Genomic DNA, 24,427 nt, shown 5'->3' with positions numbered 1-24,427 from the left:
AGAGAGAGAGAGTAAGAAAGGAATAAGTATGAAGGACCTCAAGCCAATATGGCCTAGACCTGAGTCTTAAAAGAGAAATCAGTCAGTTTTTTAACACTCACCACAAAGTCTGACTAACCAAGGATTTCTAATGACACCAGGCCAGCAGCATCTCAGCTGTTTTCACCAGCTCCCTCCTCGAATCTGAATGTTTCAGAATGACTTTTCAGAATGAGTCTCTCCAATCTGAATGTTTCAGAATGACTTCCCAGCTCTTCCCTGAGCTCTTATTTTTAAGGGCAAAATCTCCTCTGTCACCTCCCCTAAGTCCTTACATCTACCAATCACTGTAGATGTTTCTAAAGGACCGCCCATTCTTAGTCCACACCTAAGAAGGTGTGGATTTTTGAGTAATTCACACGAGGAAAGCTCTGAGTAAGTTTTCCAGTTCTTTGTTCCTTGTAAATTCACAAGTTGCTTGACCTTTATAGGTACTTAGCTTAAGAAAAGTATGGGTTTAAGTACTTTTCATTGTTCAGAAAAGAGTTTACAACTTTATCTTCCCCTAGGGCAGACCAAAGTAGGTAAAGTAGAATTCTCACATTCCTGCTTTAAGTAGAGTTCACTGCCCAAATGGGGAATGGTCTTAATCCAATCTTATAAAGTAGGGTCTGGGAAATTTTAAGGTTTACACACCTCCCCTAAGTTCTCACATCTACCAATCACAGTAGACGTTTTCCAAAGGACAGACCATTGTTAATTCACACCTGAGTAGACTAAACGTTTGAGTAATTCATACCTGAGTAGACTATAACCTCACACCTCTTTTGTTAAGGCTTGTCCCTTATAAGTTTGCAAGTTGCCTGACCTTCATAGGTACTTAGCACCTTCCTAAAAATAGATTTAGCTTAAGGCTTTTGCTTCACTATAAGTATGAGTTAAGTACTTTTTCATTGTTCAGTAAAGAGTTTACAACTTCATCTTCCCTTAACGTATGCTTAAGTATGGGTGGAGTAGAATTCTCACATTCCTGACTAAGACCCTTCATTGTTTAAAATGGGGAATGGTCTTAACCAAGTAGGGTCTGTAACAGTTTATGCCAAACAACTCTTTTAACTGTTACAATATTATTCTCAGCTTTTTTTTGAGTTGTTACTAGTTTATCAGATGGTCTAGAAGGTAAGGATTTTAAAAAATTTTGTACTTATTTGTTTGTTACATTAAAGTTCCCAGGTTCCCTTTTATTCTTTTCTCTCTCTACTAAAGAAGGGAATATTTGATCAAAAGATATATGTATTTATAAAATCAAGTCTTCCTTGTTTCTGTTCATCATTTCTTTCCCCATTGATGGACATATGTAAGTTATTCTTTAAACAATATTTCTGTCATATGTAATATGCAAAATATATTTAAACAACCCAATGGAAACTATAGCATATATGGACAACACACATATTCACACATCCCTTACCAATAAGAGGTAGCTTTTAGGGAGAACTTTTAAGATTTTCAAAGTGTCTTACATACATTATTTTATTTTAATAAAACAATTAACATTTAATTAATAATTAATTAATAAAATAAATTATATATTAATATAATAAATTACTTAATATAATAAAAATAATTAATAAACATTTATTAAAAATCTGTTATATACCAGGCACTATGCTAAACACAAGGGATGCAAAAAGAGGAAAAAAGTCCTTTCTCTGAAAGAACTTACAATCTACTTGTGAGGCAGACATAGCAGGTATTTTCCTCATTTCATATATGAGGAAATTGAGGCTTACTGAGATTAAGTAATTTGTCTAGGGTCACCTAGCTAGTGTTGGAGGCTAAAGCTGGGACTTCTTCTGCCTGGTTCTGAGTTCAGTAATGTACTACATACTTTCCCTGTGAACATTTTCAGAGTTATGAGATATTCTGCAGACTGATTTTATTGTAAGGGCTGTAGGTTGCAAGAATCAGGGTCTATAGACACCCCAGTATGGTCTGAGAGACTTTGGATCTTACAATTTATAGATATTTATAGCATACTTAGAAGCAAATGCAGTGATGAAATGAGCAGATTCAGTAGATCTTGATCTGATCGATCTTTCTTATGGAAGTCCACTGTGGAGGTTCCCTCTTTTGGGGATAGCAGAAGGTCAGGAACTGTCTCAAAGCCCCAGGGTGATTAGTCAAGTTGTCCAAATTTTTTTGTCTTTAGTATATATATATATATATATATATATATATATATATATGTATATTTCTGGTACACAGTAAAGTTTATTACAGATGATAAAAATCTTTTAAAACAAATCAAATAGGGAATTAATTCTCTGGGTACCTTCTCATATAAAACACACAATGAAAGTAATTATTGATCCATCTGAGAAAGTTTTGTAATTTTTAAAAGGCTGAGCATCATTTCCCCCATTTAACTATAATTTACTGAACTTTAATAAGGCAAGGCAAATTTTGTTTTTTGAAAAAATGTTGATAGAAAATGAGGTAAACTAATTATTTATATTTAAAATTTTTGATGTTTCTCAGAACTTCATTTGAAACACAATAAATGCTGTGACATTTGACAGACAGGACAAAAGTAGAGATGGACAGCTGAGAAAACATCTTTTCATCTAAAGCACAAAATTGTATACAAGTTGAAGATTTCAGGCTCTGCACAGATTTGACTTTTTTGTACATTTTTATATTACACATTTTAAATCATATTAGGAATGCAAATCAGAACTGCACCCTATTTCAATGGAAAACATTTCAACATTGTGCAATTTTCTGCCTCTTAATCTTAAAAAGTGGCAGGAATCCTTGCATTTATTGTGTTTCAAATGAAGTTCTGAGAAACATCAAAAATAGTAATGAAGGCAAAAATTGGCAGACACCCAGCATCTTGTTTATTATTAAAACAATGTGGATAACAAGTAATTTCATGATTAAAAAATGAATTTCTTTTCAAGAAATGCATTGAATTTGACATTTGTACTGACTTATTTGATATATCGTTAAGCTAACAAAGATTTTACTACATTCCTTGTAGCCTCAAGCCACTGGTATTAAGATTCCATAGCCCTTTTTCACTGAGTCTCATAACTTGTCTGTCATGCAATATCCAGTTTGATTGGGCACATGTTGCTCAATTGTGAGAGTACAATGCTCAGGGTCAAAAGTGCACAGAGAATTAATTTTACCTCCCTTACTAGCATAGAATACTTAATTTCTTATTCTTTCTTGATTATTCTTACTGATTATTGTCTCATACACAGTTATTCAAGCTGCTAATAATGATGTAATTATTAATAATAGTGCAATTGCAACTTAACATATTAATTAATATAATGATTATAAGTAATTCATTAAATTTCTCCTTACACATATAAATACTTTGGGAGTCCTAAAAGGTTTGATTTGATCAAAAACCTCATAAAAGCATTGTTTTTGGTGTCGAGAATATGCAATACCACTGAAAGATGGTTTCAAAACAGGCTTTTTAATTATCCACATCCTTTTGGATGGGGTACAAAAATGGTTCTACATTTGGCCAAATTCCATTTCATAGCAAAGAGTCATGTATTTTGTAATGAGGGTATAGGCCAATGAAGGCCTAGTCCTCAGAGCATGTAGATGGTGAAGTGGATGGAAATCTGAACCTAGAGTCAGGAAAACTTGAGTTCTAATTCACCTTCAGACACTCACTAGCTGTGTGACCCTGGGTAAGTCACTTTAACACAGTTTGAAGTTTGAAGTATTTGTTGTAAAGAATTGGAGGGGCTGTCCAACAGCCTAGTGGGTGTTTAAATTATGGTTCTAAGCCTAAAAAATGTCATTAATCTTTAAACCCAGCTGCTGATGGATGCTTGATCACTGATGGATGGGGCCAAGAATCTTAGATCAGAGAATTTCAGAGCTGGAATGAAGCTTCAGGTTAATCTGGTCCAAACTCCTCATTTTGCAAGGGAAAAAATTCAAAGCCAGATGAGTGTGAGGGTTGATGGATGATAAGAAATGGGCAGATGATAAGTGACAGTTGGATGAATGACTAGGTATGTGAGGACCAGGTAATCAGGGGTTAAACCCATGAGAGAAAAACAATTTACTACTGAGACCAGCTCCTAGCTAGCCAGTGAAGGTGAAAGTGAGGGAGAGAGAAAAAATAGAGACAGAAAGAGCAGACTTCTGAGGGACTGGAAGGGACCCAAGCCAGTGAGAGAGACATAGATCACACAGAGATTATGGCTAAATATGCCATTTTTGATGACAAAGAGAAAGATTTTTGTAGAAAGTAGAGTATAAGCATTAAATCATGCTTAGGGGTGTAACTTTCTCATGGAAAATTGTTTGGGAAAAGACTTAGACCAAAATATTTCTAAGGCATTTCTGTAAACCCAAGAAATTGAGGAATATTGACAATAGCTTGGGGATTTACAGGGATTAGGTGAAAGGAGATTAGGGTCAATTGGTCATGACATTACAAAAGCTTCTTTGATCATCAAAATAATGAGCAGCTCAAGGATATTATAAAGTAAACTTTTCAAGAGACAACTATATTTTGGTTATAGCTAGACAATACCTTTTGAGTTGCTATTTTCAGATCCTAGCCCTGCCATCCCAGGCAAACTCCCAAGTATGTCTTTATGGCTGTTTTCCTCAGTGGATCTAATTTGTCTTTAGGTTCCTTCATATATCCTCACAGGGGGTCAGAGGAATGACTTGTACTCTAATCTCCTGATAAAGAATCCAGATTCTTTCCATTATTTGAAACAAATGAAGAGGAGGAGAGCAAATCAATGACAATCAACAGTCTTCCTTGCCTATCCCATCTCCTTTACTTTCCATAGCCAATAATTTCCCGAATCCATTCATTGTATCTCCTCTACAACCCAATTCTGACCTCATTACCTGGGTTATTGAAATAGCTTTTCAATTTCTCTTCCTTATTCCTATCTTCATTCTTCTCCAGGCTGTCCTGCTGACTCATGTCCATAGGACTTTCTCTACCATGCCAGAGAAACCTCTTCATCCTGGCAGCTCCCTTTACCCCTAAAACCCTTCTCACATTGGAAGTGCCTAGCCATCTTTTTATCCTCCTGACAAAAATAAAAGTATGTCTTGGAGAAGGGAGAATGAAATAGAGATTGGGAATATCTATTCTGCCTACCTTTGTGTCACATGTATCAGGACCCCAAAATTAACTCCTTGCTCATACTTCTGATTTTCCTGAATTGTCACGTTCCCTAGATGCAAACCTGGCAGCTCCAGACCCAAACTTAGCTTCTGACTATATCTCACCCACTAAAGATGTACATGAACTTGGCATAACAACAGTCTTTTGTGTATTATGTTAAACTCAGGATTAACTCTGTTATCAGTCATATTTTTTTCTGTGCCTTTGTATCTTTGCAAAATGAAGGAAAACGTTTGTCTTGACTTAATAGATTTTATTACTTTGAAAGATTTCTAAAAATGAAAAATGCAGTCAGTCAGAAAGGCTGCTAAAAATTTGTAGTAAAATAGTCAAAATTCTGGGGTAGATTAATGAATACAGTTTAAACTTCAAAGTATGCTAAATAACATTATTTTTTTCTCCAGAGAGCCAATTATTAAGCATTTATCAGAGTGCACTTGGGTATATTAATAAATACTGATGGGCCATGAATTATTAACATATGATTAACCTTTAAAGGCCACTGAGATGGACTCATCAGTCAGGTGCAAGAAGAATTGGGACATAAAAACACAGGAAGCGACAGTAGTCAACATTGTGCAAGGTGTACCAATGTCATTACGTCACTGGTAACCTTGGAAAGAACAGTTTTACCTCAGTGTTGAATCCATGTAGTAAACTGTCAAGGTCTCAGTTCAAGTTCCATCTCTCTACCTGCCTCACTTGTAAATTATTCTAAATAGTTATTTCAATCACAGGAACCTGTGAAGTTTTTACATGAACAAAATTAATAGGTTATGAAAGGAAATTATCAAATGGGGGAAATTTTTACATTAAATATTACTAATGAAATTGGGTAGAATATAATCCCAGGTTTAGCAGGGGCAGGAGGGAAGATGGAGGGGAAGGGCATGTTTTGTAACTACTGGCCTCAGTATGCTACATTAGTAAGTAGAAGCCATGGATTGAACTTTTGCAAGGCATGGAAAAGTACAAAGTTGGTAAAGAGCACTATAGCCACACTGTGAACAGGAGAGAAACAGTGAATAAGGGACGAGATGGTATGACTGAAAGGATAAGTTTCCAAAAGAGATGGAAGGGGATCAAAGACACATGAACAGGGAAAGACTTTGACAAGAAACCACTTTTTCCTATAGCAGAAGAAGAAAGAAAAAAGGGGAAACTGGGAGGGGTTTCTAAAGGGATTTCCAGTGCAGAATTGGAATGAAGAAATGGAGACAGATGGCTTCAATTTTTTTTTTTTTAGTAAAGTATGAAGTGGGGAAAGCTAGGAGGTGTAGTGGATAAAGTGCAAGGTCTAGAATAAGAAAGACCTGAATTCAAATCTAGATGTAGACACTTACCAGCTATGGGATCCTAGACTAGTCACTGAATCCTGTTTATTTTAATTTCCTCATCTGTAAAATGAGATGGAGAAGGAAATGGCACGTTATTTCAGTATCTTTTCAGAAAAAAAAAAACACACACACACCTAAATGTGATTGTGAAGAATAAGACATGACAGAGAAGAATGAACAAGAGCCAATCATTAAAGTTCCAAGATGAGAAAAAAACTTTGATGGAAGTCATTCCAAAAAGCACATCAAGCACTTACCATGTGATGGAAGAAGGGGGCAGGGGATTCTGGGGCTGAGGGCACTATAAGGACGATCTACTTTAATCTGAAATGAAGTTTGGGGGCGGCTGGGTAGCTCAGTGTATTGAGAACCAGGTCCAGAGTTGGGAGGTCCTGTCAAAGCCTGTTTGACAAATTGGTCAGGATCCTCAGAAGGCAGTAAGAAAATGACAAACACAAACAGGGGTCAGGAGGCTGAGGCTGGTAGCTCTCAGGGGCAAGGTTTATTGGGAAAAGCTACTATTTTTATAGAGAGAGCCAAACAAGCTGGAGATTTAGCCCAAGCTTTCACATACACAATAAAAATAAATGATTGGTCTAAAAGAAGGTAAATGCTTGAACAAAGGAACAAAAGAAGGATGCTTGCACAAATAGTAAAACGGAGGTGATATAAGAGATCTAATGAAGGTATGAAGGTAGAATGTGAGACTTGGTCACTGACATTTTGGAAGAGAGCCAAGGGGAACCAATGGTCAAAGAAGAATTTAAAATTGTTAGCTCAGTTATTAGGGCGATTAGTCAAATTGCCATATATTTTAATGAAGTTGATTTTTTTTGGCACTTGACTGCATATCATCTAAAGTTTTCTATTATTTTCATAAAGTGGGACTGAGAGGGAAGCATAAATTTAATATATTCTCAAGCTTTGAAGTGTATTTTCTTGAAAAATAAAATGCAATAAATATATATTTAAAACACTAGAAAAAAAGGAAATGATTTGTAAAGTGAGACAATATAATCTGTTTACCTCTTCAAGTCTACAAAATGATTTCTATAGGGTAATAAATCAACATGTAACAGCCTAATTTAGATTACCAAGGTAATGCATGTATCAGTGATTTTATAGGTACATCTAGTGCATGGTTTGAGAAGGAAGGAGGCTACAGGCCTCCTAGTGAAAAGGTGAGATATATGACAAGCTTTAGCTACATTATGGGCTTCAGGCTGTGCCTTCCATGTCCCTAGAGCTTTGCTTAATGGGGTTTCAGACTTTGCTTCCCACAAGGTCCTGGGTTCAAAACTGACCTCAGACATTTCCCAGCTGTGTGACCCTGAGCAAGTCACTTAACTACCATTACCCAGCCCTTACTACTCCTCTGCCTTAGAACCAATACACAGTATTGACTCTAAGATGGAAGGTAAAGGTTTGTTAAACTGGAAAAACAGAGAACTATTAAATAGTCAGAAAAACCGTACACTAATTAAGGAAAAGGGGTTCAGTGCCAGTTAGGCCTCCACTCAGAGCTGCGTGCTTCAAACCCACACAGAGTCCCAAGACCCTGGTTGCTTTGGTCACTGACCCCTGGGAGAGCCAACCTCATGAGACTGACAACTTCAAGGAACAAAAGAACTTGGGGGATCTATATACTATTTGGGGGATCCTGGGCAGGGGAGATGCTTGATTGACATTACCATAGCTACAAGGAAATGGGAGGGTTCAAACTATACTGAGAGGATACAATCAAGCTTGGGAAAGGAACCAGAGCCAAAGGCTAGGGTGTAAAGGAAGGGGCCATTTACAATGGATACTAAAGGTCCAGTAAAGGGCTGGGCTTCCTGGAAGAGGACTCTGATATAAAGGGAGAAACTTCTAAGACAAAAAGGGTACTTAACATTTAATAATATTTACTAGTCCCACTTAAGCTGGGATTATTAAGTACTTTAAGGTCTATTGTTGAGTGTGAAACAAAGTAAGACTCCCCTTGAGTCATTTTCTCAAGGGACAGGAGCAAACATGTAGTTCACAGATGTCAAGAAGACACACCTTAGTGAAACAGAACCTCTCTGGCTACCTCTTAAGTTGTTTTCTTCAAGAGAATTGCTTCATTCTGTCCCCATATTTCTATCACTCCTGTATTCATTTTGAAGGCTATTTTAAGGTTAGTTCAGGAAGATTCTCATAGAGTTATAGCTTTCCTTACTTCTCTGCCAACTTGTGGGATTTATTTTCTCTCTTATTTTTTTATTGTTATCTTCTTTCTTGGAATACTGGTTCCAGAGCAAAAGAGCAGTGAGGGATAAATATATTTGACCTAGGATAACTTGCCCTATGTCACACAGCCAGTTGGAACTCAAGACCTTCTATCTCCAGACCTGACTCTCCACTCAGCCACTGAGCTGCCCCTGTACTTTTCTTAGTTTTGAATTGATATAGGGGTACATGTTTCCCTCTGGACATCCCGAACTCCAGAAGTGTTCTAAGTCAAAGGGGACATGAGGAATTCCCTTCTAGGAACATTCCCCCCCTTTGAACTTTCCCCTAGATCTTCAATTGCTGGTTCTACTTTGATTAGATTTGGGTGGTTGGTACCTAACCTAATCATCCTTTGAATTTAACAGAAAATTCCTTATCCTCCCAACCTCCACAAATTACCTCATTCTTAATTCGCGCCCCCCCCCCCTTTATACTATAACCCCTGCTGTGAAAAGGGCATAAAATCCCCTTACCCTATCACTGGGGAGGCAGTGTCTATCCTTGCACACTGTCTCCTGCCCATTTCAACATGACTTCTAAGTTAATACATTTCTCCTTGTGTTTTTAAAATAAGTTTTGGAGTCTTGCATTCTTTCAAAGGGTAACTTGCCCTGAACCTTGGGTTTTTGCCATAAAGTTCTCCCACAACAGAATTACATGCCCAATATTGTCAGATGTTGATAATTCAGAGTCCATCTAAGATAAAGATCTGAGTGCCCTCGTTAAGAGGTCAATAATTCAGAGTCTGTCTGAGAGTGGGTCCAAGTGTCCTCTCTTCCACCTGCTTTATGCCTCTCATAGTAATGCATGTTTTTGCTGGCAAGAACATGTTGTTGCTGACTGTTCCATGAACCCAGATAGTGCTTGGAATCATTATTTTACCCCAGGTGCTGTATCTATTATTCTTGTTACACTTTCCCAAGGACTTTTTTCAGAGGAATGCTTTTGCTTTTTGTGGTCTATACCTTTAAAAGATGTAACTACTCTCCATTAAATGTATTCACCTGCAGACCCCAACCTTGTATTCTCTCATTTTTTCCCTTGCCCTTAGCTGGGGTACTCTGGTCCTAGTCCTGCCCCCTGTGAAGATTGGATTTAGCTCTCTCCTGATTGTAACAATAAAGGTACTTTGTTCTTCCTTGATTGTGAAGATGACATTTTAAGCCCCTGTCTATTTTTTATATTTTAATCCCCCAAAATGTAAGCACAGTACTTAAAATTGAGTATGGAGATCTACCCATTTTGGATTTTAGCCACAAAAAGATGTGAACACCCATTTCATACATTGAGTGTGAGGTCTGTGACCCACATGTGAAAGAGTGGGCAGTCCTGGAGTGGAGTGTCAGCAGTGATTGGTAGATATAAAATTTAGGGGAAGCGACAAAAGAGAAAGAGGTCTTTAAAAATGGAAACAGACACACAGAGACAGACACTTGGACTTGGAGTGAAGACAGACTTGAAGGGAGTCAGAGTGAAGTCACTTGGAGTTGAGGCTGATAAAAGAATCTGCTGATTGAACTGACAACTTGGTGAGTGTAAAGGCTGACTTCCTTCCTTGCCCTTTCTTGAGGCTTGAGCCTCCAGGAAAGGCCCATCCTCTTGAGACTCCTTTCCTCTGGCTGGGGCCTTAGAATTTCTACCTGGCTCTCTCTCTCTCTCTCTCTCTCTCTCTCTCTCTCTCTCTCTCTCTCTCTCTCTCTCTCTCTCTCTCTCTCTCTCTCTCTCTCTCTCTCTCTCTCTCTCTCCCCCTTTTTCTCACTTCCTTAATATCTTCCCTCTATTGTAAAAATAAACTACCATAAATTCCATTTAATTTTTGTAATTCATTTTTGGGATTTAGAAATTAAATCCCTGGCAAATAATTAAATATTCAGTCCAACGATAAAATTTAACACCCTGGGGGGCTATTACATGGTATAAATCTAAATTGATTATATTGAATAGTCTTTTGAACAGAATGTTATGTTCTCTATGCTAATATTTTGTTCAATATTTCTATGTCAATAGTTATGCAGAATCAAGAGAACACTATATACAGCAACAGGAATATTGTTTCAAGAATGATGTGTTTGCCCACTTCCAGAGAAAAAACTGATATATTAAAATAAACATGACAGTTTTATATATACACTTATATCAACATGGAATCTAGAAGCCCCAAACTTATAGCCTAGTAAAATGTGATGAACCCCAAGTTTTAGGATTAGCTTGTAAGTTAGAGACCCCAAAGCTTGTACTTGTTCCCTGTTCCTGTGAGAATCCACCCTAAGGGGGAAATCTCAGGCTAGTAGTTTCAGACTGAATAACGGACCTTAAGGTAAAAGACAATCCCTGTCAGGTAGGGCCAAATCCAAGTCAAATGACTCTTCTTGTCTCAGAAGCCTTTGCCACTGTCACAGGCTCCTTTAGAGGATCAAACTCAGGACCTTCAGTTTACAAGACTGATGTAGCAATCCACAGTTGTGTTTACTCTAGAGAGATAATTAAACTGTAAAGTTGGTCTTAGGAGAGCACATTTTCTATCCTGCACATGGCCAGTAAGGCACTGACCTTTGATCCTAATAGGTTTAGGCACGAAACCAGGTATCTTTGTTCTCACCAGACTGAGAAAAGGCTATGCCTATATCTTGTCATAATTTACATCTGTACCAATGACGATCCACTATGTCTCCTATTAATATGCATTATGAATATTTGCATATGAATATTAATAAAAGATGAGCTCACAGGCCCAGCCCAGCTTTTACACACCTGTCTTTCTTTCTTGCTACTCTCTCTCTTTCTCTTTCTCTTGGAGCTGGCCTCTGGCGGTGCTCAGCACCTTTGTTTCTCTAACCCCTATCATTAAGCCGTAACAGTCCGTGCTAAGAGCACGGGTTTAAGGACTGTGGCTTGTCTCTATTGATCTCTAAGCTTATTTCTGATGCTCATGATGTTGTGTTATGGCCTTCTCACTGTCTCATGTATCTATGAAGTGGAAGGCCGGAGCTAAAGTCTGTGAGCTCGATTTGCATATATTCGGTGTTTGGTTCTCTCTCTTGCCATCCCTCCGGCTTTAGATCCTGTTCCCCCAAAGAGATAAACTTTTATCTTTCCTCTTGTGCGAGGGCTGCTGGCCAGTCCCTCCCACATTTGGCACCCAACGTGGGGTGCCAGGTGAGGGAGACCGCCAGCAGTTCCCTCAAGAAAGGAAAGATAGGAGTTTTACCACTTGGGGGAAGGATCTGAAGTTGGGAGGAATGGAAGAAAGAATCAGCCACGAATCGTAGGATACACTCGAGCCGTAAAAGTCCGTGCTTGGAGCGAGGCTTCATGGGACTGGGCTTGCTCTATCTATTTCTGAACACAGTTCTGATTCCCATGGTGTTATAGTCAACTGACAAGCTGCCTACTGTGCACTTGGCTTGGGTTTGGCCTCACCTGACAGGGATTGTTTTTTGCATTGGGGCATGACCATGGCCACTGCTACACAGCTCCCACCCTGAGTCCGCATGCACTACATGTCATAGGTTTGCCATCAAGACCTTGGGGTTCATTATTCAGTCTCAAACTGCTAGCCTGAGATTCCCTTCAGGGTGTATTCTCACAGGAATAGGGACCAAGTATGAGCTTTGGGGGTCTCCAACTTACTAGCTAATCCTAAAACTTGGGGTTTATCAGATCTTACTAGGCTATAAGTTTGGGGTTTCTAGGTTCCATGTTGACATCTATATTTTTGTCAAATGATGCCTTCTCCAATGGAGGGAGAGTCAGTTAACTGGGTATTTTAATGTTCAAACAAATGAATTAATTTTAAATAATATTTAAAAAATTTGAATTTGGATAAAAATAATTTAAATTATTTTTATTCCAAATCTCCTGGTCTTCCTTTTATTTTTTCATCCTAGTGTTCTTTCCACATTTGATGCTTTCTATCCAGGGTGGCCTTTAATATGCCTTCCAGTTCCAGAAAGTTGGGCAATCAGAAGAGGCAGAAGCCCCTTCTTGCTTTATAAGAATGAGGTCTTGGCCATAACAGTGTTGGGAAAAGATTAATTAAGTTTGGATCACTTTCACTCTTTCAGGAGTGTGTGGCAGAAAAGGGAGTGTAGGATATCAGGCTTTCAACTCACCACCTCTTAGGCACTGCCAAAGTTTCCTAAACCCTGCTTCACCCCTTCTGCCCTGCACTGCTCAAATTGCAACCTTAGGGAGGCTGTTATCTATTAAAATACACCTTTGCTCCAGTATGAAATTAAAGTCAGATGAAGCCTGCTGCCTCTCTGAGAAGCAACTTTGGGTCCCCTTCGTTAGGGCACAGAACTAAGGTAGGAACTGGAGGAAAGCCCTTTCTGTCTACACTGGCCAAGGGAGCTCAAGAATCCCCTGATGCTTTGAGTCAGGCTCTGGGAAAAGCCATTCCCAAGTACGACTGGCTATGCTTCTCCACCTTACAGGAAAGGTAAAAAAAGCAAGTGTTGGGGAGAGGATTTGATCAAAACCTGCATAAGGAGCAGGTGAGGAAGAAGGAGAGGGATGGAGGCAATTATGGGGCTGAGTTTGGGGAGTTGGTTGGCCAAAGAAGGGAGTTAAAGGTGCTGCAGTATGAGGCAAGTTGGGGCTATAAAGGGAAAGAAAAAGAAATCTGCCACACATGTAGTTGTTTATTTGGAAATGTGAATGTTTTCTTAATCTAATAATCATAATAATCAACAAGTTTTTAACAACCCATTTATATAATGCTTCAGTTTATTCACAAAGCACATTAAATTCATTATTTCATTTAAGCTTCGTAATAACCTGATGGGTTGTGTTATCTGTATTATACAAATGAGAAAACTGAGGTTGTCTAATTAGTTGAAGTGACATGCCTAGAATCATCAAATTAGTGTTTGGGGATTTGAATTCAGGACTTTAAAAAATTATCTCTATCTTCAATTCCCAATTTTCTCCTCCTCAACCTATTGCAAAGGCAGGAAATATAGTATCCATTACAAATATGAAGTCATATTTCCATATTTGCCATTCTCAGGAAAAAGCAAATAAAGAAACTAAAGACAATATTCATGAGCATGCATTCTGAGTTCATCAGTTCTGTAATTTGAATATGATTTTACATCATAAGTCTTTTGGAATTATAAGAGATCATTTTGCAGATCTAGGTTAATGTGTTTCACAATAGATTTTCTTTTCAATGTTGCTGTTCAGGTTCTGTTCATTTAATTTCCCATCAGTTCTAACATATAGTCTTCCTAGGATTTCCTGAAACCATCATCTTCATCATTTCTTATGGCACTATATTATTACATTATATTCATGTAGGCTAAATGAAATAATAATTATAAAGCACTTAATACAGTCCCTGACACATAGTAAATGCTATATAATTGTTATTATTTTTACTTGTTTAGCCATTTCCCAATTGATAGGCATCCCCTCAGTTTCCAGTTCTTTGCCACCACAAAAAGAAATGCTCTAAACATTTTTGTATATAGGGGTCTTTTTTTTTCTCTCTAGGGTATACACCTAGTAGTATTGCCAAATCAAAGTGTATGCATAGTTTTATCGCCTTCAATGTAATTCCAAATTGTTAACCAGAATGATCTTTTTTGGAGGACAAAATGTTTGCATATTCATAATTTCTTTCAGATTTCTTTCCAGTTTTGCCAAAAGAATTTTTTAGAACTTAAATTTTTCTAGGATTTGGGGGTTTATCAACTACTAGGTAATTATATTAATTAGTTTCTATATATTGTGTACCTTATCTATTCCACTGATCAATCTTTCTAATTCTTATCCAGTACCAAATTGTTTTGATGATTATGGATTTGTAGGATAGTTTGAGATCTAGTACTACTAGGATTCCTTCCATCACTTTCTTTCATTGTTTCCCTTATCATATATATATATATATATAATTATATATATTTTGTTTCTCCTCTATAAAGTGATTCTTTGGGAGTTTGATATGGTCCTGAATAAGTAAATTAATTTAGGTGGTATTGAGTGGGATGAAATAAAATGACCACCCACCCAAATGATAATTACAAATCTCAAGTCAGAGTGGATAGTATAAGCAGCAATATTTATTCTTTCTCATGAGAAAGGGGCCCATTGCCCTAATGGCAATGCCCAATGCATGAATACAAATATAAGCATTTTATAGATTCTTGATTTAAGACCCCCACTCCCTTCTGTCTGATACCCAATGTCTAGGGGCTAAACTTACAATCTAGGCATGAAAGTCTACCCAATTAGAAAAGTTATTCAGTATGAATTCATCATGAGCTTCCACCAGTGAGAGGAAAGGTTATGTAGATATGGCCACATCCTCAGGAATGACTCCTCTTGCTCCTAAAGGTCTGAGGAAATAAGGAGGCAGTATAGCCTATTGGTTTTCTTCCTTGAAATAAGAAATCTCCCAACTCACTGGGCCTGTGGCAATAATGAAATGCCCTTGAGTTCTTATTCCATAACTCTAAACAGGTTTTCATTCCCTTATGGAGTCTAGAATGGATGTCCACCCATAGAAGAACAAACAGATTCTTCTCACTCCACACAGTATTATCATTTAAAAAATATTGAATTGGTCTATTTATTAGCAATGTGCTTACTTGTATGAAGAATGTTTTATAATTATGCCCATATAATTCCTGTCAGTAGAGGTAAATTCCCAAGTATTTTTATACTATCTGCAGTTAGTATAAATGCAGTTTCTCTTTTTATCACTTTTTCCTGGGCTTTGATGATGTATATGGATGATGTGTGTATATGTAAGAATTTATTTTTCATTTACTGTATTAATTCCTACAAAGAAGTCTAGGTTAGAAAGGCCCCAATCAATTCCTGTATATTAGAGAGTATTCCTGTGCCAAGGTTTTGAATCATAGGTAGCATCCATTCTCCATATTTTTGCATTTTCTTTCTTTTTAGAAATCCCAAAGAATATGTTGCTTTCATAAAATCTTTTTAATAAGGATGCTTTACAATGGGTCTTTTCCTGTCTACCTGACATCGGTAACAAGTCAGTTTGAGGAAAGGCTGAGAGTTTGATGGACCACCTCCCAATTAGGTATTTACCAATAAGAGATGACTTGGAATGTTCAAAGGAGGGGCTGAATACTAAGCTCCTAAATTATTTGTAGATCTACCAAAGAAGTGTTAGGGTTTTTTGGTCATTTGAGGGGGCTTCTGACCTATCACTTTATTGGTTATAATCAATAATTTTGTATTCTCAACAAAATCAATCACTAAAAATAATTTAAATTGAAGCATATATACACACATATATTATGTACAATTATAAATATCACACACACACACATATATATATATATATATATGAAGATTTGTGTGACCCTATTTTATACCTTAGAACTTTGTTAAGTTGTTAATTAACTAGTTTTTAAGTTGACTCTTTAAGGTTCCCTAAGTAAACCATTATATCATTCACTGAAAATGATCGTTTTGTTTCCTTGTTGTTTATGCTTATTCCTTTAATTTATTTTTCTTGTCTTATTGCTATAGTCTCCATTTCTAGTACAATATTGAATAACAGTAGTGATAATGGAACTGCATGCTTCCCTCTTGATCATAATGAAAAGGCTTGTAGTTTATCCTGATTACATATAATGCTTGTTCTTGATTTTATATAGATTCTACTTATTTTAAGAAGAACTTCATTTATTCCTTTACTTTCTGCCTCAAAAAAAAAAATTAGGAATAGGGAGTTGCATTTTGTCAGAAGCTTTTTCTGAACCTATTGATACAAATTATTTTTGTTATTTTTCCTACTGAAATGGTTAGTTATGCTTTTTGTTTTTCTAATATTGAATCAGTCTTCATTCTTGGTATAAATTCAGTCTTGTGTATGATCTTTATGATATATTACTGTAATTTCTGTAACATCATTTTAATTAAAATATATGCATTAATACTAATTTCTGAAACTGTCTTTGTCTATTTTTTGCTGTCCCTAGTTTAGGTGTCTAAATAATATTTATTTCAGTGAAGGAGTTTAGTAGGATTCTTTTGTACATAGTTTTCCAAACAGAATTGGAATTTGTTGCTCTTTAAGCATTTGATAAAATGTGCTTGTAAATTCATCTGGCCTTGGAGTTTTTTTTTCTGAGGGAGATCATTTATGACTTTATTTCTTTTTCTAAGATAAGGTTATTTAAGTATTCCATTTCCTCTTCTGTCAATCTGGGCAATTTATATTTTTACAAATATCCATTTCATTTTGGTTGTCAATTTTATTGGCATATAGTTGAACAAAATAGACCCTAATAACTGCCTTAGGTTTATCTTCACTGGCAGGGCATTCATCTTTTTCATTTTTAATATAGGTAATTTAGTTCACTTTTGCAATTTCAAAAATCAAATTAGGCAATGGTCCACTGATTTATTGTCCCCCCCCCAAATAGTTCCTAGTTTTATTAGTTTAATGTTTTAAGTTTTCAATTTTATAAACCTCTCCCTTCATTTCCAGGATTTTTATTTTGATGTTTAATTGAAGATTTAAAATTATGCTATTTTTTTAGTTTTTTTTTAATTGCATGCTGAATGAATTGATCCTCTTTTTGTCTTTTATTGATGGAATTATTTAGAAATATAAAATTTCCCCTAACTATTGCTTTGCCTGCATCCTACAAATTGTAAGATTTAGAATTGTTTTGACTAAGTATATGAATTAAAATAATTGAATTGTGGTTGCCATTTATAAAAATAATTAACTTCTTCAGTCAAAATGACTGTAAGCAGCTGCTATTTACAACTGAGTAGAGATATGAAATATAGGGAAGAGGTAGGAAAAAAAATCACCTAGCTACAAATACTCTAAATCCTAGACCACAAATGCAGATCTGAAAGTAAGTCTCTCCAGAATATAAACTCCTAATTAGGAAACCATAATCCAAAGAGCCAGAAGATACTGAAAAAACTGCCTAGAGCCAAAAGCGTGTCCCACTGAAGTGTCAACCCAGAGAGAGAGTGTCTCCTTGCTGAAGAACCAAGGAAGGAAAGAATGAATCTTGTTCTCAGTCTCACCTTTTATAGTCCTTTTTACATGTCACTTCCTGTCCCTCTCCCACTTCATGGGAACCAATCACAGCCTCCTAATTTGCCTAGCACTGCTCAGTGTTTGTGGCCTTTGGGGGTGTGAACTAGTAAGTGACATGAGCTCTCTTACCTAGTGACTTACCAAGTGCTAAGTAGGTGCACTTTAAATTCTTATTTGATTAGATTAAAGTTGCTAATTTATTATATTAAATGTTTACAGTTTGGTTACATTACATTAAATGATAACATTAAAAATAAACAAAGAGAGTTACATTCTCTCTTCACAAAATTTTGGAATGATAAACCCCTGTTGTTATTATCTTCAATGAAATTGTTTATTGTTTCTATGATAAATTTATTTGACCTACTGATTCCTTATGAGTAGAATATTTTCCAATTAATTTTTAATCTGTTTTAAAGACCCTATATTTATTGTTATTTTTTTGCATTATGGTTCCAAAAGGGTACATTTAAAATTTCTGCTTTTTTTGCATTTATTGAAGTTTTTATGCCCTAATATGTGAATAATTCTTGTAATTATGCTTTGTACACCTGAGAAACAAAGTATGCTCCTCTCTATTCTCATTCAATATTTTCCAAAGATTTATCATGTCTTAAAATTTTTTTAAATTCAATTTATTTTCTTATCTTCTTGTCTATTTTATGTTAGATTAGCAATCTAAGATAAAATATACAAGAAAGAAGTTAAGGAAATAAATTTATTGAGGTAGGTCCTCTACTAGTATAGTTTTATTATTTGCCCCTAAAACTCATTTAACTTTTCCTTCAAGAATTTTGCTATAAAATTTTGCATGCCCTTTGACCCAGCAAGTCTGCTACTAAGCAAAGGGGGTGGAGTCAATATGGCAGCTTAGGAGCACCTAAAACCATAACCTCTCTGAAAATCCTTCCAAATAAATATTTATATCATGCCTCAAAGGAAAAAAATACAAACCCAACAAGAAGTCATGATACTCTCCTACTGAAAAAACTTGAAAGGTAGGCACCGTACATCTGTTTTCATGGGAAAAGAGAGAGGCATTCTCTCCCACCCAGTGAGCCAAGATCTGCAATAAGACTGGGTCCTGTGTGAGCCCCCACACAGAGATATCAGTCATGAGAGTTTGCCTCTGACCCACCACACACGGCCCAGGGCTCTGAAAATGGTTGGCAGGGAGGAACTTGGGGGAGTCATCAGGTAGGACACCCTCCTGCACCCATCATGCTGAAAACTACAAAAAAAACCCCAAAGCTGTCTGTAAGAAACCCAGGCAGAGACAGGGAAGAGACAGTAGCTTGAGGGTTTGCCTCTGATCCACCACATGTGATCCAGGGCTATAATAAGAACTGGCAGGGAGGAAAGGGGGTGGGGAATCTGGCCACCCTCAGTCTGCTGGCTACAGTGAAAAATTTGTCCCAAGGCAGGTCAGATCAGCAGGTTAGCTCAAAGAGTTTAATCCAATTTTCCAGCAAAGGATTAAGAAAAGAGAAGATTCAACCTCAGGGTAGAACAGCTCAAACACCTTTGGTTCAGAAAATCAATAGCGGGGTAAATCTAGAAAAAAAAGTAAATTAAATGAGTTAAGCAAGAGGGGGAAAAAGCTATAATTGAAAGGGAGAAAGGACCAAAGAACAGAACCAGTGGATGAGGATGAAGTCCAGGGAGCATCAAGCAAAGTGTCAAAAAGCCCCAGAGAATTGGATGCAGGCTATGGAGGACCTCAAAAAGAAATTTAAAAATCAAATAAGACAGATTGAAGAAAAGTGGTAAAAGGAAAATAGTAGCCTGAAAAGCAAAATAGGTCATCTCAAAACAGAGGCACAGGCATTGAAAGCCAGAGATGACTGGCTAGAAAATGATGTGAAAAAATTAGAAGAGAAAAATGACTTGAAAGGAAGAATGGCCCAAAAGGAAAAGAAGAATGAAAAGGCTATGGAAGAAAATTCAGTCCTTAAAAATTAGAATTGGGAAATTAGAGACTAATGACCTCACAGGACACTAAGACATAATAAAACAAAGTCAAAAGAATACAAAATTTGAAGATGATGTGAGACACCTCACTGAGAAAACAACTGACATGGAGAATAGATTTAGGAGAGACACTTTAAGAATCATTGGACCTCCTGAAAATCATAATCAAAATAAAAGCCTAAACATCATACTGCAGGAAATTATCTAAGAAAACTGCCCTGAAATCATTGAACATGAGGGTAAAATAAATCTACAGATCACCTATGACATTAAATCCCCAATTGACAACTCCCAGGAATATCATAGCCAAACTCAAGAACTCCCAGGGCAAGGAAAAGATATTGCAAGCTGCTAGAAAAAATTCAGGTGTCATGGAGCACCAATTAGGATTACACAGGATCTGGCAGCATCCACACTGATGCCCAAATATGAAATTCAAGAGAAACATAAAAAGAGAAGTAAGAAAGAGAAAAAAAATCTAAGGACTTTAAGAAGGTCAAATGGCATGTATTCCTATATGGAAAGATGGTATCTGTAACTCTTAAAAATGTTATTATTATCATAGTAACTAGAGTAAGTATACATAGAGGTTGAAGTGGAGAGTTGTTTAGGATGATATATCAGAAAACACAAAAAACAATTGGTGAAAAAAGAGGATAATAATAAAAAGAAAAGGGAAAAGAGGCAAAATGGAGTAAAATATATTACATAAAGACCCACAGTGTGGGAGGGGAGAAAACCAATACAATGGAAGGGAGGAAGAGGTTGGTGATAGGTAATGCTTAAACCTTACTCTCATTGGAATTGGCTCAGAGAGGGGAGAAGAATCTGATCTATTGGGGTATAGAATTGTCTCTAGCCCTATAGAGAAGTAGAAGGGTAATAAAAATGGGGTGGTTGGAGGGGAATAATACAAGGGAGGGAGAGATTCAGGGGCATTCAAAAGGCCCTATAGTAAAAAGGGAATAAGAAGGCAGGTGGTGAGAAGGGGAGTAATATAAGGGAGGGGAAAGGGGGGAGACTGACTAAAAGTGAAACACTGGAGGGGAGGATAAGAGGGAAAGGGGAAAGGTTACGATTAAAGGAGGAAGTTAAAATGGAGGGGAATGGACGAAGGGTGTTCATAACTGTGAATGTGAAAAGGATGAACTCACCCATAAAAGAGAGGTGGATAACAGAATGGATTAGAAACCAGAATTCTCCCATACGTTGTATGCAAGAAACACACTTGAAGCAGGTAGACATACTCAAGATAAAGGTAAGAGACTAGAACAGAATCTATTGGGCTGCAACTGAGATGAAGAAGGCAAAAGTAGCAATCATGAACTCAGACAAAGGTAAAGTAAAAATAGATTTGATTAAAAGAGATCAGGAAGGAAATTGCATTTTACTAAAAAGGCAGCATAAATAATGAAGAAATATCACTAGTTAAGATATATGCACCAAATGGTATAGCATCTAGATTTTTAAAGGAGAAACTAAAGGGACTTAAGGAAGAAATAGATAGCAAAACCATATTAGTGGGGGATCTCAACCTTCCCCTATCAGAACTAGAGAAATCAAACAAAAAAAATAATGAAGAAGTAAGGGAAATGAATGAAATACTGGAAAAAAATAGAGCTAATAGATATCTAGAAAAAATTGAATAGGGATAAAAAGGAGTATACATTCTTTTCAGCAACACACAGTATATATTCCAAGATCAACCATGTACTAGGGCATAAAAACACTGAAAACATTAGAAAAGCAGAAATAATAAATGCATTTTTTAGATCATAATGCAATAAAAATCACAATAAGGGCTCATAGAGAAGCAAATTTAAATTAATTGGAAACATACTAGTCTAATTCTTCAAAACTGGTGGGTCAAAGAAAATCATAGAAACAATCACTGATTTCTTTGAGGAGAATGACAGTGAGGAAACAACATATCAAAATACTATGGGATACAGTTAAAGCATTACTCAGGATAATTTATATACCTAAGTGCCTTAAAATAGAAAGGGAGGAGATCAATGAATTAGGCTTGCAATTTAAAAAGCTAGAAAGAGAACAAATTAAAAGTTCCCATACAAAAACTAATTTGGAAATCCTAAAAATCAAAGGAGAAATTAACAAAATTGAAAGTAAAAGAACTATTGAACTAATAAATAAGATTAGGAACTGGTACTTTGGAAAACCACATAAAAGAGATAAAGTACTAGTTAATATAATAAAAAAAGAAAGAAGAGAATCAAATTAACAGTATCAAAGGTCAAAAAGGTGATCTTACCTCTAATGAAGAGGAAATTAAGTTAATTATTAAGATCTATTTTGCTCAATTATATTGCAATAAATATAATAATCTAGGTGAAATGGGTGAATATTTATAAAAATATAAATTCCCTAGATTAATAAAAAAGGAAATAGAATACTTAAATAATCCCATCTCAGAAAAAGAAATTGAATAAGCCATCAAGGAACTCCCTAAGAAAAAATCCCCAGGGACAGATGGATTCACAAGTGAATTCTATCAAGCATTTAAAGAACAACTAATCCCAATCCCTAGCAAAAAGACACTAGCAAGTTATCACAAGGATTATTCATTATGATAAGGTGGGATTTATTCCAGGGATGCAAGGATAGTTTAATATTATGAAAGCCATCCACATAATTGGCCATATCAATAATTAAACCAATAGAAATCACATGATTATCTCAATAGATGCAGAAAAAGCCTTTGACAAAATACAACACTCATTCCTATTGAAAACATTAGAAAGTATAGGAATAGAAGGGCTCTTCCTCAAAATAATAAACAGTATATATTAAAACCATCAGCAAGTATCATCTGCAATGGGGACAAGTTAGCAGCCCTCCCAATAAGATCAGGAGTGAGGCAAGGATGCCCATTATTAATTCTTTTGTACTGGAAATGCTAATGAAAAAGTAATTGAAGGGATTAAAGTAGGTAATGAGGAAACTAAACTATTGCTCTTTGCAGATGAGTTTATAGTTAAAGAATCCTAGAAAATCAACTAAAAGGCTAGTGGAAATAATTAACAACTTTTGCCAAGTTGTAGGATACAAGATGAACCCACATAAATCATCAGCATTTCTGTATATTTCCAATAAAACTTAGCAGCAATAGTTAGAATGAGAAATTCCATTTAAAATCACTCTAGACAATATAAAATATTTAGGAATCTATCTACCAAGATAAACAGAGGAATTATATGAACACAAAGGCAAAAAACTTTCCACACAATTAAAACTAGCTCTAAATAATTGGAAAAAACATTAATTGTTCATTGGTAGGATTAGCTAATATAATAAAAATGACAATCCTACCCAAATTAATTTACTTATTCCATGCCATACCTATAAAAATTATAACAAAGTTCATCTGGAAGAACAAAAGATCAAGAATATCAAGGGAAATAATGAAAAAAAAATGTGAAGGATGGAGGCCTAGCAGTACCAGATCTTAAACTGCACTAAAAGTCAGTGGTTATCAAAATAATATGGTACAGGCTAAGAGACTAAAAGGGTATATCAATGGAATAGACTAGGAATTAATGACCTCAGCAAGATAATGTTTGATAAACCCAATGATCCCAGCTTTTGGCACAAGAACTCACTCTTTGACAAAAACTGCTGGGGAAATTAGAAAACAGAATGGGAAAAATCAGCTTTAGATCAACATCTCAGCCTATAAAAAGATAAATTCAAAATGGGTAAATGACTTACATATAAAGAGTGAAATAATAAATAAATTAGGTGAACATGAGATAGTATACCTGTCAGATCTGTGGGAAAGGAAGGAATTTCAGATCAAACAAGATAGAGAACTTTATAAAATGTAAAATGAATGATTTTTATTATATCAAATTAAAAAGGTTTTGTACAAACAGAAGCAATGAAACCAAAATTAGAAGGAAAGCAATAAACTGGGGAAAATTTTATACAAAACTCTGACAAAGGTTTAATCTCCCAAATATTGAAGAAACTAAGTCAATTTTACAAAAAAATCATAGTATTCCTCAATTGACAAATGGTCAAGGAATATGAATAGGCAGTTTTCACATGAAGAAATCAAAAATTTCAATAACCACATGAAAAAGTGTTCTAAATCCCTCTTGAATAGAGAAATACAAATAAAAACAACTCTGAGGTACCACCCCATACCTAGCAGATTAGCCAATATGACAGTAAAGGAAAATGATAATGTTGGAAGGGATGTAACAAAATCAGGACTTTAATGCATTGCTGGTGGAGTTGTGAATTGATCTGACCATTCTGGAAGACAATTTGGAATTATGCCCAAAGGACTTTAAAAGAATGCCTGACTTTTGATTCAGCCATACCACTGTTGAGTTTGTACCCCAAAGAGATAATAAGGAAAAATTCTTACACAAAAATATTTATAGCTGGACTCTTTGTGGTGGGAAAAAAGTGGAAAATGAGTGGGGTGCCCATTGATGGGGGTATGGATGAACATGTTGTGGTATCTGATGGTGATGGAATACTATTGTGCTGAAAGGAATGATAAATTGGAGTATTTTTATGTGAACTGGAAAGACCTCCAGGAATTGATGCCGAGTGAAATGAGAACCAGGAGAACATTGTACACAGAAAGTAAAATATTGTGGTACAATCAAATGTAATAGATTTTTC

The 24,427-nt window shown here is 36.0% G+C and overlaps 1 protein-coding gene across 4 annotated transcripts in view; it reads left to right on the top strand.

Annotated features, from left to right (window-relative positions):
- The first annotated feature begins 10,135 nt into the window (after positions 1-10,135).
- The window catches only part of LOC100033268 (sulfotransferase 1C3-like), a 40,136-nt gene continuing 25,844 nt past the window's right edge, over positions 10,136-24,427 (top strand). For 2 of the 4 annotated variants that reach the window (XM_007476659.2, XM_016427680.2), the window contains exon 1: positions 10,136-10,289. The gene's annotated coding sequence lies outside the window, so the exon portion shown is untranslated. Of the gene's footprint in view, positions 10,290-12,708; positions 13,068-24,427 lie in introns of those variants that run through there. The other 2 variants (XM_056813868.1, XM_007476660.3) reach the window with 2 other exon arrangements.

This window comes from Monodelphis domestica, chromosome 1 (genome assembly GCF_027887165.1).
Source record: "Monodelphis domestica isolate mMonDom1 chromosome 1, mMonDom1.pri, whole genome shotgun sequence".
NCBI classification, from domain to species: domain Eukaryota; kingdom Metazoa; phylum Chordata; class Mammalia; order Didelphimorphia; family Didelphidae; genus Monodelphis; species Monodelphis domestica.
Note: the sequence above shows the minus strand (reverse complement) of the source record. Positions and strands in the feature narration are given on the sequence as shown.